The 12,647-nt window shown below is 33.1% G+C and overlaps 1 protein-coding gene across 2 annotated transcripts in view; it reads left to right on the top strand.

Moving 5' to 3' along the window:
* Positions 1 to 12,647, top strand: part of LOC134840053 (uncharacterized) — a 465,338-nt gene that overhangs the window by 216,710 nt on the left and 235,981 nt on the right. The gene's annotated exons all lie outside the window — the stretch shown is intronic.

The following is a 12,647-nucleotide window of genomic DNA, read 5'->3' as shown; positions in this document are numbered from 1 at the left end:
CGCGTGAAAAGTGTAACAAAATTGGCTCCGAACAAGGTCCCGAGAAAGCATCTACCGGCTTTAGTTTCATTAATTGCAAACAGTTCATCGAAGTTGGTACAGAAACCAAAATTTTATGTTGGTCACTATGTGCGAGTAGCGAAAACTGACTCGCCTTTTAGAAAAGGTTACAATTAGATTTTTATACACAAAGTTTTTGAAATGGTTGCCATTCCTACTGAAAACCTTCCAACATACAGTCTCATTGATGCGGAGAAGGAGGAAATCAGCAGAAAATTTTAAGAAAAAGAACTTAGTTTAATTGGAAACAAAGATGATTATAACGAAAACGGGCAATGATGAGTTTGTTGTACATTTGATTTCAACAGCGTCAAAGGATTTTTTCCCAAACAACACTTTGGCCAGTTTAAGAAACTTTTGTAAAGAAGAAATAGCTTTAGACGGAGTTTGGACAGTTGCTCTCTCAGAATTAGTTTTCCCAAAAAAATTTAACATCGTTACTGATGAGGAATTTACATACTTCACAGCATCCGAAGTAGTAGCCAGTAAATCGAACGCTGGCAATCGGAATACAACTTCCAGACCTTAGTATGGAGTAAAAATTTTTATCAAATCAGGAGAGTACACTTCAGAACAATTGATTAATGTGATAAAAACAAAACTCAAAGACAAAATTCATTTCGATGCAAGTCCTCAAGAAATCACGAATATCATGAGCATTTGGATGAACGTAAATGAAGGAATCTCATTCCCAAGTCCCCAAATACCCAGTCTGTTAGGCTACAATGCAAAGCTTGATGAGAACGTTGAATATTACATTGGTTACAAATGAAACCCTCCTTCGCTGCATCTTATGTGGGAAACGAGTTCTACGAATCTCAGTTCCCATATGAATTATCAAGTGGGACAAGTCTAATTTTTGTTTAGATTGACATTATTCGATACCCAAATTGTTAGAGATACAAAGGCCCCATAGTTACGCGTCATTGATTCAATTAGACGCATCAAAAACGGTAGTGCCTGCAGCATTGAACCTAATCATCGAAAAAACTTCACTAATTTAGACTACAAAAACTATCACTTCATCTGTACAATCACTATCGGTACAGTTGCGCACAGAAACTGAAAGACTAGTGCCCTTTGCAGGAACTGGTAAAGTTGTGTTGACTCTAAAATTCAAGAGCTTTGATTGAAAACCAATGGAACAATATTATGCAAAGCAAGCTTCACTTCCTCATTTCTCTGGACATTACCGATAACGCTGTAGTGGATTTGGCGCTTTGGCTGCTGGTATTCGTCGTGTTTCTATACCGTTTGCACGACGGGTTATTCTACCGGCTGCAAAAAAATTGGGCAGAGAACTTTTGGTGAGTGCAGTGCCAGAACTGATTGATGTCGCTATGAAAAAGAAGTCTCCTAAACAAGCATTGAAAAACACTGTCACAAAAACTGCAAGAAAACAACTCAGTGGTGGTAGACGTCGTCTAAAAACATCAATGAATGGATTACGAAGAAATAAGTCAGTAGGGGCTCGAAAAAGAAAAACAACCATTCGAAGAAAAACCAGACCAGCGAGAAGTTGAGCAGATTTTTTCTCGAACATAAAAAATGATCGCTATTTTGTTACCCAACGAAACTACCGATAGCTCTCTGGTTTTTTTTGAAAAATTACACTTTTGATTACTTTTCAAAACGCTTTTGATCAAAAAGTTGCACCTGTCTATTCACCTAATAGACCAATGCTTGAATTTGAAATCACCGGTGACTGTAACAATTTTGTTGACCTGCAAAAAATCTAATTGGAAATACAATGCAAAGTAACGCAATCAAATAGAGCTAATCTGAGATACGACAGCACGGATCCTACTGTGTCTGATTCACCATTCCTCGTAAACAACTCCTTTTACTCCCTTTTCTCTGACTGTACCCTCTCTGCTAATGGACACAAAATCTCAAATGCCCTTAGTAATTTTGCGCATCAAAGCTTTATTGGAACAGAATTTTCTAAGAGCTAAGGACCCAAGGACTCATGGCACAAGTGTCAGGGATATCGTTTTGAAAATGATCCCGCTGCAATAGATGCAGCTGGTTTCACATCTCAACGAGAACTTGTCCGCGAATCGAGGGAAATTTGGTTCGATGGACCCGCTGGAGTTGATTTTTTTTTTACTTGTGAAGCATTTGTTGAGCGGTGCTACCCTCAGACTTTCCTATAGATGTTTTTATGAAGACGTTCTCATTATATCTGAAGATGCTGCCAAACATTACAAGCTGCAAATACTCGAAGCGAACCTATACGTTAGAAAAATGACTGTGACCGAGCATGTGCTCTCTGCCCTTGAATCAACTTTGCTCAAAACTCCTGCGAACTACTAATATCAAGAAGAAAGCACCAAAACATTTCTTGCAGGGGCTGGTCAGCGCAGCTGGCAATAGGAAGACATTTTTGCCCGTGAACCGGTGAGCCAAAATATAATAGCAATGAACACAAATAATGCATTTCTAGGAACAAACCGAACGAATACTTTTCAATATCAAAACTTTGGATTGGAACAGATTACCTTGAGACGGGACGAGGGATTACCAATAGCAAGTACACCAATTAGTACACAAGATCATAAACGTCTCTTCTTCAACACACTGTCAGCGCTGGGTAACTACCAGCAGTACTTTATTATGTGTTTCGATCTCACTAGCACACAGCAGGCAGCCCATGGATTTGCATCCAGAGCTAACTAACTCCTCAGTTTCACTCTAGCTTCAACTCTCAAACGCTTTGACAGCAAACCTGGAAATTTTTGTTTGGGTAATACGCTCATCGAATGTATTTATTACATCTGACCGTAAAGTTACAAAGAACGTCCTTCCAATTTTGACCGTCTGAAAGTGGATGAAACCTAGTTGCAGGATCTCATTCAGAACTGTAAACATCTGAAATATAAGTTTCTTGGAGTATTTTCAGCGGACAACTTTCCACCTCACATCCCAAACAATATCTTTATGAATGTCAACACTTCAAAATCAGATTCTCCGAGGACACATTGGATTGTGATTTGCAACAGAAGAAATGTTTTTTACTTCGCTGATCCTCTCGGTCTTTCTCTTTGGTAGTACACCAATCTTCTTAAACGATTTAACGAGAAATTCCATCAGGTCACTGAATTGATAACAAATTTTCCCATGCAAGACACAAACTCTACCATGTGCGGTTCTTTTTGTACTTGTATTGCACATTTGATTTATGATAAAAATTTAAATGATGATGCTTCTGATTGTGCTTACATAAGCGATCAGGTTTTGAAACTTTTTCTAACTGATATGCTTTCTCATTAACTAACTGTTTATTATGGCTTAGTTGTACACTTTTCAATTTCATTTTTAACATATTTTTACTCAGTTGTTAAATGAATAGCAATAATCTGAGAAGTTAGGTTACTACAAAAAAACACAAAATCGATTTATGGTGGGATATCACCACACCATCAACTGAGGCCTCCTTTCAGTACAAGTTCCGGACGGGTTTTGAAACGCCGCCTTTCGTCTGAGATTCGAGCGCCGTGTGTTTTCCACTACTCGGACCCCACTCTATCTTAAATTTTATATTAACAAGTTAGGTACAAGTTTTGATAATATTTCTACATAAAAATAAATCAAACATACACAATACTCGAACATTTCCTACCCATATGCTTTTTCCTTAAGCTATTAATTAACTCTACATGACTGTTTTCGTTTACATTTCAATCAACTTGTCAATGAAATTAAGCTTCTGATTTCCTTTACAATAATGATTCTATTTTGAAACGTTTTCTAGCTCACATGCATTTTCATTAGCTTTAAGCGACACTTATTAGAAGATTGTGTGTATAAAACAATCATTTCATTTCATATCCACTTTCACCAAGACCATAGAGTTTGTAGAAACATTGAAAGAACCAATTCGCAAAGACCTTCAACAGCAAAACGCATTGAACAATTTTAGTTCAATTGGAATAGATTATAGCTTGCCGAGCTATAGGTGGCGAAAAAAAATAATATGTCCCCAGAACGATTTTGTTTTAACCAACACAATTTTCACATAAAGATCATTAAGTATAAAAATTATACATTGGTATCATTAGGGATCAAAAATTTTACATAGAGATCATTAGCTATAAAATTTATACATAAGGATCTTTAGGTATAACTATTTTACACAGGGATCATTACGTATAAATTTTTATATATGGATCATTAGGAATAATCTATACCCGATGATCCATTTAGGGATCAACGCCCCCCCCCCCGATCCCAGTGTCGTACATCTATACTACCATCTATATTGTTTTCAGTCGTTTCAAGAAGGGCATTTAACATCAAATTATTGGTCTTCTTATCATCTTGTAAGTCATTCGAAAGCCATTATTTATATCTATGGTTTCCAGTTCTGTCATTGTCTTTTTTTTGTTCAGTTTTAAGATCGCAAATAGCAGAAAAAAAGACTTTTTTACGAAATATATTTGTAAATGACAACCCTAAAAACTTTTTATATTGGCTTTACGGCACCAATACATACTAATTTTGAGTATTAGTACAATATACTTCAACATATTCTTATGTACACAAAACTTTTCAAAAAATGCCTAAAAGGATGCCTTTTTAAGGAAAATTTGCACGCGGCGATAAAAATTTGTTTAAAATAAGATCTTTGCAATATTCTGGGAGCGCTCAGAAAATCAATTTGGTAGAGCTAAGAAAAGTGGACATTTTTTGAATTTTTTTTTGAAATCCCGCCTCTCAGAAAACCCTGAATCTCTGACTTGAAGTTAAGCTACTTAAGAGTAAACGATAATAATTTTTTCCATTTTCCGGTTTTCCTTCATTTTTGTGCACGATTACAAAGTTGTGCAAAACTAGATTTCTCAGGGTTGCTATACAGGTAGCATTTAAAAGATATAAAATACTAGCCTTAATAAACTGTCCTAATAGATCGTGTGGTCTATGAAAATCTGAGTTACAATTTCAGTTGTCAGTAGGATATAAGATATCTAGTAAAACGAATCTTTCAAATTTTGTTTTGTATTGCTGGTCACAAAAAAACCGAGTACTGGTCGTAAGAAATTTGATGAGAAAAGTCATGAAATTTTCAATTTACTTTGGGTTTTTCAAAAGTATTTCAAAAATTTTTTCCGGCTGTATTGAAAATGTGGAAAGAACTATGCGCTAGAAAGGTTTTTCTCATTAAAAACCCGTTTCACGAGCCCATTTGCACAAATCATGGACACTTATGTGTTTTCAAAAAAAGTTACTTCCCTCTGTAAGCTTTCTGACTGAGTAATATTTTTTCCTACCAGACAAATGAATGACGACTTTTGGAACCAGATCTAAACTATATTTTATTATTGGTTATAAATTAGATATTTTATCACTATAAAGTATTTAATATTAACCAATCATGATCCATCTAACTAACAACCCACTTTTTTTGTAAGTGCTGAAATTACTTGTAATTTCAGCACCAGAGAGATTTGAATTTAACTTAGAAATTAGTTACCTCTCCAAGAGACCTTTTAGCAATCGCAATAAGCCAGTATACTCTAGATCTATTGAGCCTAGCAGAGACTAGTTAAACACCCTGAGACTAGTAGATATAAAAGTAAGATTAGGATCGGTATTAGACTAAGAAGTTGCACGAATCTATCCGGCCGAAAATAAGATAGCGTGACGAGCAGACGGTGTACCCTATCCGAAATTACTCTATGAGTTACACCTCAAACATAACTCATCTGGTGCGACCATAAGTCTCGAATAAGACCTTAAAAAACAAAATAGCTTAGAACTAACAAGATAGATTAGAAATAGACAAAAACATTTTCGAAATGTTACATGACAATAATTTAATTGAAATGTCTCAACGACTCAATAGATCAGAGTCGCTATTCCGTACAATACGAGAACTACCCGGTATTGGAAGAAGACCTCGGACAAGAGACCATCTACGACTACGAAGAAACTTACCATTAAGTTTCATGGTCGTACGGCAAAAGCCAACACAAACTTTTATATTTAGAATTTTACTGGCAATGAATTTAGATTTTCATTTGCAAACATAAAATCTTAAAGAAAAGTCTTCAATGATTATTTTCAGGCGCTAAACCAAACTTACTATTGTACAATAACGGTTGATAAAAACATCTCGAATCGTTTCCTCCAAAACTGCACTAAGATTCAAAAAGATATCTGAAAAATATATTTATTGAAAAAAAAAACTTGTTAACATGATCATAAATTATTAGTATATACAAATCATCCTGTGATCTCCCGCTTCATCACCTCAACATAACAGCAACATAAAACCACTAATATCATACAAAACTAAACCTTTCTATCAATTGAAAACTTAAATTATTTTTAAAGGCCTATCCTAATTTTTACCTTTGTTTGATTTCAACTTATTCAATCTTAAATTAGATCATCAAGGTTTTCCTTGGATCTCCATTAAATAATTAAATTTGATGCATTTTATACCATTAAATTTATATCCTGATCATCAAGGCTTATCCTTAGATCAAATAGAACAATTTTGTTCTCCCCCACTCAATTAATAAAGTGTCTAACGTCCTCAAACGTCGATTCACTACCCAACCCTTTCAAAGACCCAGGACTAATAGAAGCTTTTCAAATCACTCTAAGTATTCTAAATAAGCCAAACAGTGAAGAACTTCGCTTATTCATCCTTCACTTGATTCCCCTCTTAACTGACCCAGGCTAAACCTTAAAACTTAGTAAGTTTAAAATAGTACCTAACGAACTACTTGCGTTCTAATTATACCTGAACCTTGTGGATCGATTTACTATTCTCCAACCCATGAAAACAATCATTACCCCTAAGTAAGATTAAGTAAGTTAACAACTTAACTTAGAATAGCCACGAGAAAGTAAAAATCTTTCTCCGGAATCAATATATACTTTTCTTTCTTCCAACCCTGAATAAAAAGACCCAAGTTAGGCTAACCAAAAAATCGTAAGGACTTATAGTCTAGGATTTTAAAATTACTAATAACAACCTTGCATCCTTCATCCTAAACATTATGTCGTCACTGAACAATTTAGGAAATAAACAAACAATCGTACTACACAATTGCGAAATAAACAACGAAACATACGATCTCGTAATCACACCGCACAATTGGATATATTCGAACAAAACGACAAACAATAAAAAGAAAAATTATTAGCAAACAAAGACAAATTACACGGAAAAGATTTTCAAAGCGAACAAACGCAGTCTCCGAATCAGAAGTCAGTAATTTAGATGCACTTTGCAAACTAAAAGAAACAATGAAAAAAAACTACCCAGTTCACGATCAATTAAAATTTTCGGATTCAGAAATCACATCACATTCATCAAAACAAGAAAAAAAAAGAATAAAAAATATATACAAAAATAAGCCACTACGTTTATGCAATTGGAATCAACCAATTAGACACATCGAACATTACGCAGTAACAGTCATAAAACGAAAAAATGAGCCAAAGTCCAAGTGACGAAAGTCCAGACGAAAACCCTGTTTTCCCATTTCTCACCAGTTCACTCACTGAAGATAGAGGACAAAAACAATTTGGCAATAATCTAATCGCAAATTTATTCAAACAAGGAATTAGCCCATGTAAAGCAAAATTCCCAGAAATAAAAATCAAAAGACAAATTGTCGATCATTGTTTAAAAGGAATATGTAATTTAAGACAACAATATGGAATTTACACCATAGAACACAGTGCAGCTAGTAAACTTCATGGTAAACATGTTATTCAAACAGAAGACGTCGACATTGAATTTTCAAAAGTAATCGCAGAATACATTAAAAACATTCAACACCAAATTTCACAGAGAGCAAATTCAACATTTACTAACAATGTTTTGCACTATTATAAAGTTACTTATCTATACTAGAAAAGACAGAAACCGAAAGCACGACCCCAGTTCAAACATCAAGACACACGATTGTAAGGAATGAAATTGCCGCATTCTCAGCATTTTTAAACACAATTCGTGAAATTTTTTCAAACAATGAAATTTCACAAAATGTTTAACACGATTTACAAAAAATCTTAGCATTAATCGTAATTGACTATTTCACACATAATATTAACTTGATTGCACAAGCAAGAAAAATTTTTAGATCTCAAAGTACCAATGATGACACTGCCATTGCCGAACAATCAGGTTATATTTGGGACCCTGATTGGTCTCATCCATTATTCCTGAACATCCCAATAGGCATCTCAAGTCAAGCAATCAGTACAATTTCTATTCATAAAGACTATGTAAAAGTATTTCCACTTACAATAGATGCAACAACTTTAAACTATAATTCATTTGAACCCGAAAGAAGACAAAATATTAGCTTAAATTCAACTCTTGTACAACAGGAAAATTTGAATGAACTAGAAACCTTACACAACAGGATATTCAAACACCATCACATTTTATAAATGAAGAAATAGTTGAAACAATAGTAACAACTACACAGCAAAGTATTTCACCAAAACATCCAAACCTTACAACGCCAAAACCTAAAAATCCAACAGGACCTGAACCAAATAATACACCACTTCACTGAAATTGGATACTTAGACGCACAGCGTTAATACAAACAACACTTGATGGCGCAGCTCAAAAATGGTTTTCAGTTTTACCTATAGATTAAAAAAACAGATTGGAAAAGATTCACACAAGACATTTCAAAAATGTTTGATTCTGAAAGAAATAAACAACATCAAAGAGTTTAAGGTAATGAAATTCGCAGACTACCAAACGAAACAATAAAACAATTGGCAGTTAGAATCGAAACACTAGTTCGACAAGCATATTCACATAACACTCATGATTATAAAAACACGAAAATGACAGAAATTTTAATGATGACTCTAACACCTCAATTAAGGAAAATAGCTATTAAAAAGAGAGCATCACATTCCTTCTCAATTCGAGAACCAGATTTAGATTTTAGAAAACTAGTTGATAAACTAGAACAAGCATAAATCTTAATGAAACTCGAAGAAACAGAAAATCTTAAACTCCAATATAGTAATAGAATCAAAACAAATACTACACATATAAACAACATACAAGGTTCAGATGTAGATCTAACTGAAAAAATCAGTGAAATTTTAAACATATATTTCCAATTATAAAAACCAAATTTCAAAGGCAAAACATCTTTCAAAAATTGGTGTAGTTATTGCCAAAGATGCGGACACAGTATTGCCGAATGTAGACAAGAACAACAAAATAACCAGAACACACCACAAAAGTACAAAAAACCAAATAAATCATTCTATCAATACATGAAAAAAGACCAAAATTTACCAAACAAAAATATACATTGAAATAACAGCTCTGGTAAACCACTTCCAAATAATTCAAATTATTCAAGAAACCAATCACCTTATAATTCTGGTTATAGAGGTAGGTCACCAGAACTAAGAAGTTCACGAAATTTCTCACAAAATAAATATAGTCGATCAAATAGTCAAAATAATTAGTATAGAAACAACTATTCACGATCAAATTCAAACAGAAAAAAATATTCGTTTGATACCAGTTCCCCTTCAAATTCTAGGAATAGAGACTATTCAAACGATAGATCACGAAACTCATCATACAATAGAAACAGAAATTATTCAAACAATAGGAATAGAAGTTATTGAATTAATCGAAATCAACGTTACCAAAGCAATAGATCAAGAATTAATTCATGCAACAGATCTAATTATCAAAGAACAAATAACAACAACGACCATAACAGATCACAAAATAATTCACAAAAAAGGAATCCAAACTATAACAATCAACAAAGAAATTATTCTCAATCTCCTCATAGAAACAATAATTGCTACTCCGATTCCCAACACAAATATAGAAGCAACACACTGAAACATCAAAAACAAATTAATCAGGTACAAACAACTGAAGAAACAACTTCAGACCCCCCTGGTATCGATGATACAGAAAGTACTGAATTACAATTAAATCACATTAATTGTGAATCAACAGACAGCGAAAATGATACAAATAATACCCTCTCAGTTAATATGATCACAGTTCAAAATGGTTACGAACCTATTATATATGAACAACACTTCACTTCACACATTTATGAAAATCAATTGGAACTCCGTCAAAATTACTACACGAGACCTATTAGTAATAATGTACCAGTTGAACAAGAAGTAAAGTTGAAATTAACACTGCATTTAAACCCGAAAAAGACGAAGTACAAAGCTCAAGTACAAACCACATTTATCAAAATGTACAAAAAGAACAGCCAAGAGAAAAAATTTGGACAATTCCATTTCTCTTAAAAAGTCCAAAAAGTAAAGAATTTTAACCACCAGATCTTGAAATAGATTTTTTAATCGACTCGGGAGCTGAATCAAATATTATTAATATACCCACTTGTAATGAAATCAAAACACTACAGCCAACCTTAATACCTATTAAATCAGCTATCAAATTAGCAACAGCACAAGGCTCAACATTAATAAATTATGGAAAAATCCAACTTTTCCTTGTTCCCACTAGAACAATGGATCAAAACAAAATCTTAAACAAACCATTTAAACAAACATTCCACATAACAGATATTAACGACAATATCATTGGCATACCGTTTGTAACTAAATATATTCTCAGAATAAACATCTTAAATAGTAAACTTCATACAAAAGACAAGTACACAAGAGTGAAAAATACATCCTTAACATTCTTTCAAAGACCACCATTTTTCTCCAAAATTAATATAGAATCAAGAACGAAAATACCTGAAACCACTATCAAGAAATGTATATAAATTTTCAAACAAATAATCTCACCAGTATGACAAAAACCAATACAAACAACATCTCTTTATGTCAGACCTTGAATTTAAACCTATTCATAAAATTTTTCGAATAACAATTTCATCCATAAAATACATGAAACATTCAAACTCCGATTTTATTTTATTACATGAAAATAACAATTCACCGTACCAATTAAAATTACCTCTAGAACTCTTAGGATACTGTGAAACAAATACCACAACTTTACCCACAAACGAAGTAGCATATCGAGTCAATAATATATTACAATTACTAGACATATGCCAATCAACAATTCTTGATGAAGAATTATCAATAAACAATATAATAAGCAACGAAAAAATAAACACAGATTATTTCACAAAAACACTATATTTCACACCAACGTTTAAAATATCACATTATACAGAAGAACAACAAAAATTTCTAACAATGTTTGATTTTCAACTTTTTCAAATAACACAAAACGAATTCAACAAATTAGCCAAACTATTATTAAAATATCCAACAGTTTATGCAACATCAAAATACGATGTTGGAAAAATTAGTTCACCACTACATTCACCTTTAAAACCTGACGCAATTTTCAAAAACAAAGAGCAAGCAAAGTACCAATACACTTACATGAGAAAGTAAACAGACTACTTGATATTCTAGAACATTATGAAAGTATATCTCCAGTAAACAAAGAGGAACAACCAAAATAGTTTGGACAGTTATCATCCTAGCTAAAGGAGAATCACTAAAAGTTGTTCTAGATGCTAGATATCTCAATTCACTAATTGACGAATCTAAATGCAATTGGCCTATTGAACCCATTCAAGTAATTCTAACAAAAATAATTGGTAAATATTTCACAACCGCAGACATGAATAGTGCATACAATCAAATGCCATTAGATGAACAATCAGGACGGTTAGCACAATTCGTTATTGGAAATCAACAATACGAATTCAACAGATTATTCTGTTCTTATGATTCTTTTTCAGCTTTTATGAGTAAAATTTTTAGACCATTTATGCTCAAGAAAAATGCAATCACATACGTGGACGACGTTTTCATGCAATCACAAACTAAAGATGAAATGTTTATAATTTTAGAACAGTATCATCAAATACTCAAAAATGAAAACATGAAAGCAGCCCCAGACAAATCACATATTTTTCTAACACGCGTAAAGTTTCTTGGCCACATTATTGAAAAAAAACACTATAACTCCATTAAAATCACGCATCGATGCAATTCAAAAATTTCAACCACCCACAAAAAAAAAGAAAATCCAAGAAATCCTTGGAATGTTAAATTTCCTAAGTAAATATGTATACAAAATGCAATTATACGTAAGACCTTTCTATAACATCCTTAGACAGCAAAATAATTTTAAATGGACTACCGATTTGAAGAAAATAAAAAACTGCTAACAGAAAAAATATCAAATACAATCCCAGATCGAAATCAACCGTTCTATGCAATGTGATATGCTTCAAATTTTGGCATTGGCGCAGCATTACTACAATCACACAGTGGAACAAATAAGATGAATCTTATATCAGCAAACTCTCGCTTATTTACACGAGCCGAACTACGACTCTCTACTCTTATGCGAGAATGCACAGCTATAGTATACAAACTTACAGTATATGAATTTCTGATACTTGGATCACAACAGTTCTTTTTAAAGATCACAAACCAATTATATTTTTTTTAACTCAAAAATCAAATCCAAACCATAGAGTTTACAGATTTCAATTAATTCAAATGAAATTCCCAAACTTAAATATAGTTTGGACAGCAGGAAAAAA

The sequence above is a fragment of the Symsagittifera roscoffensis genome, chromosome 2, assembly GCF_963678635.1.
Source record: "Symsagittifera roscoffensis chromosome 2, txSymRosc1.1, whole genome shotgun sequence".
Classification (NCBI taxonomy): domain Eukaryota; kingdom Metazoa; phylum Xenacoelomorpha; order Acoela; family Convolutidae; genus Symsagittifera; species Symsagittifera roscoffensis.
Note: the sequence above shows the minus strand (reverse complement) of the source record. Positions and strands in the feature narration are given on the sequence as shown.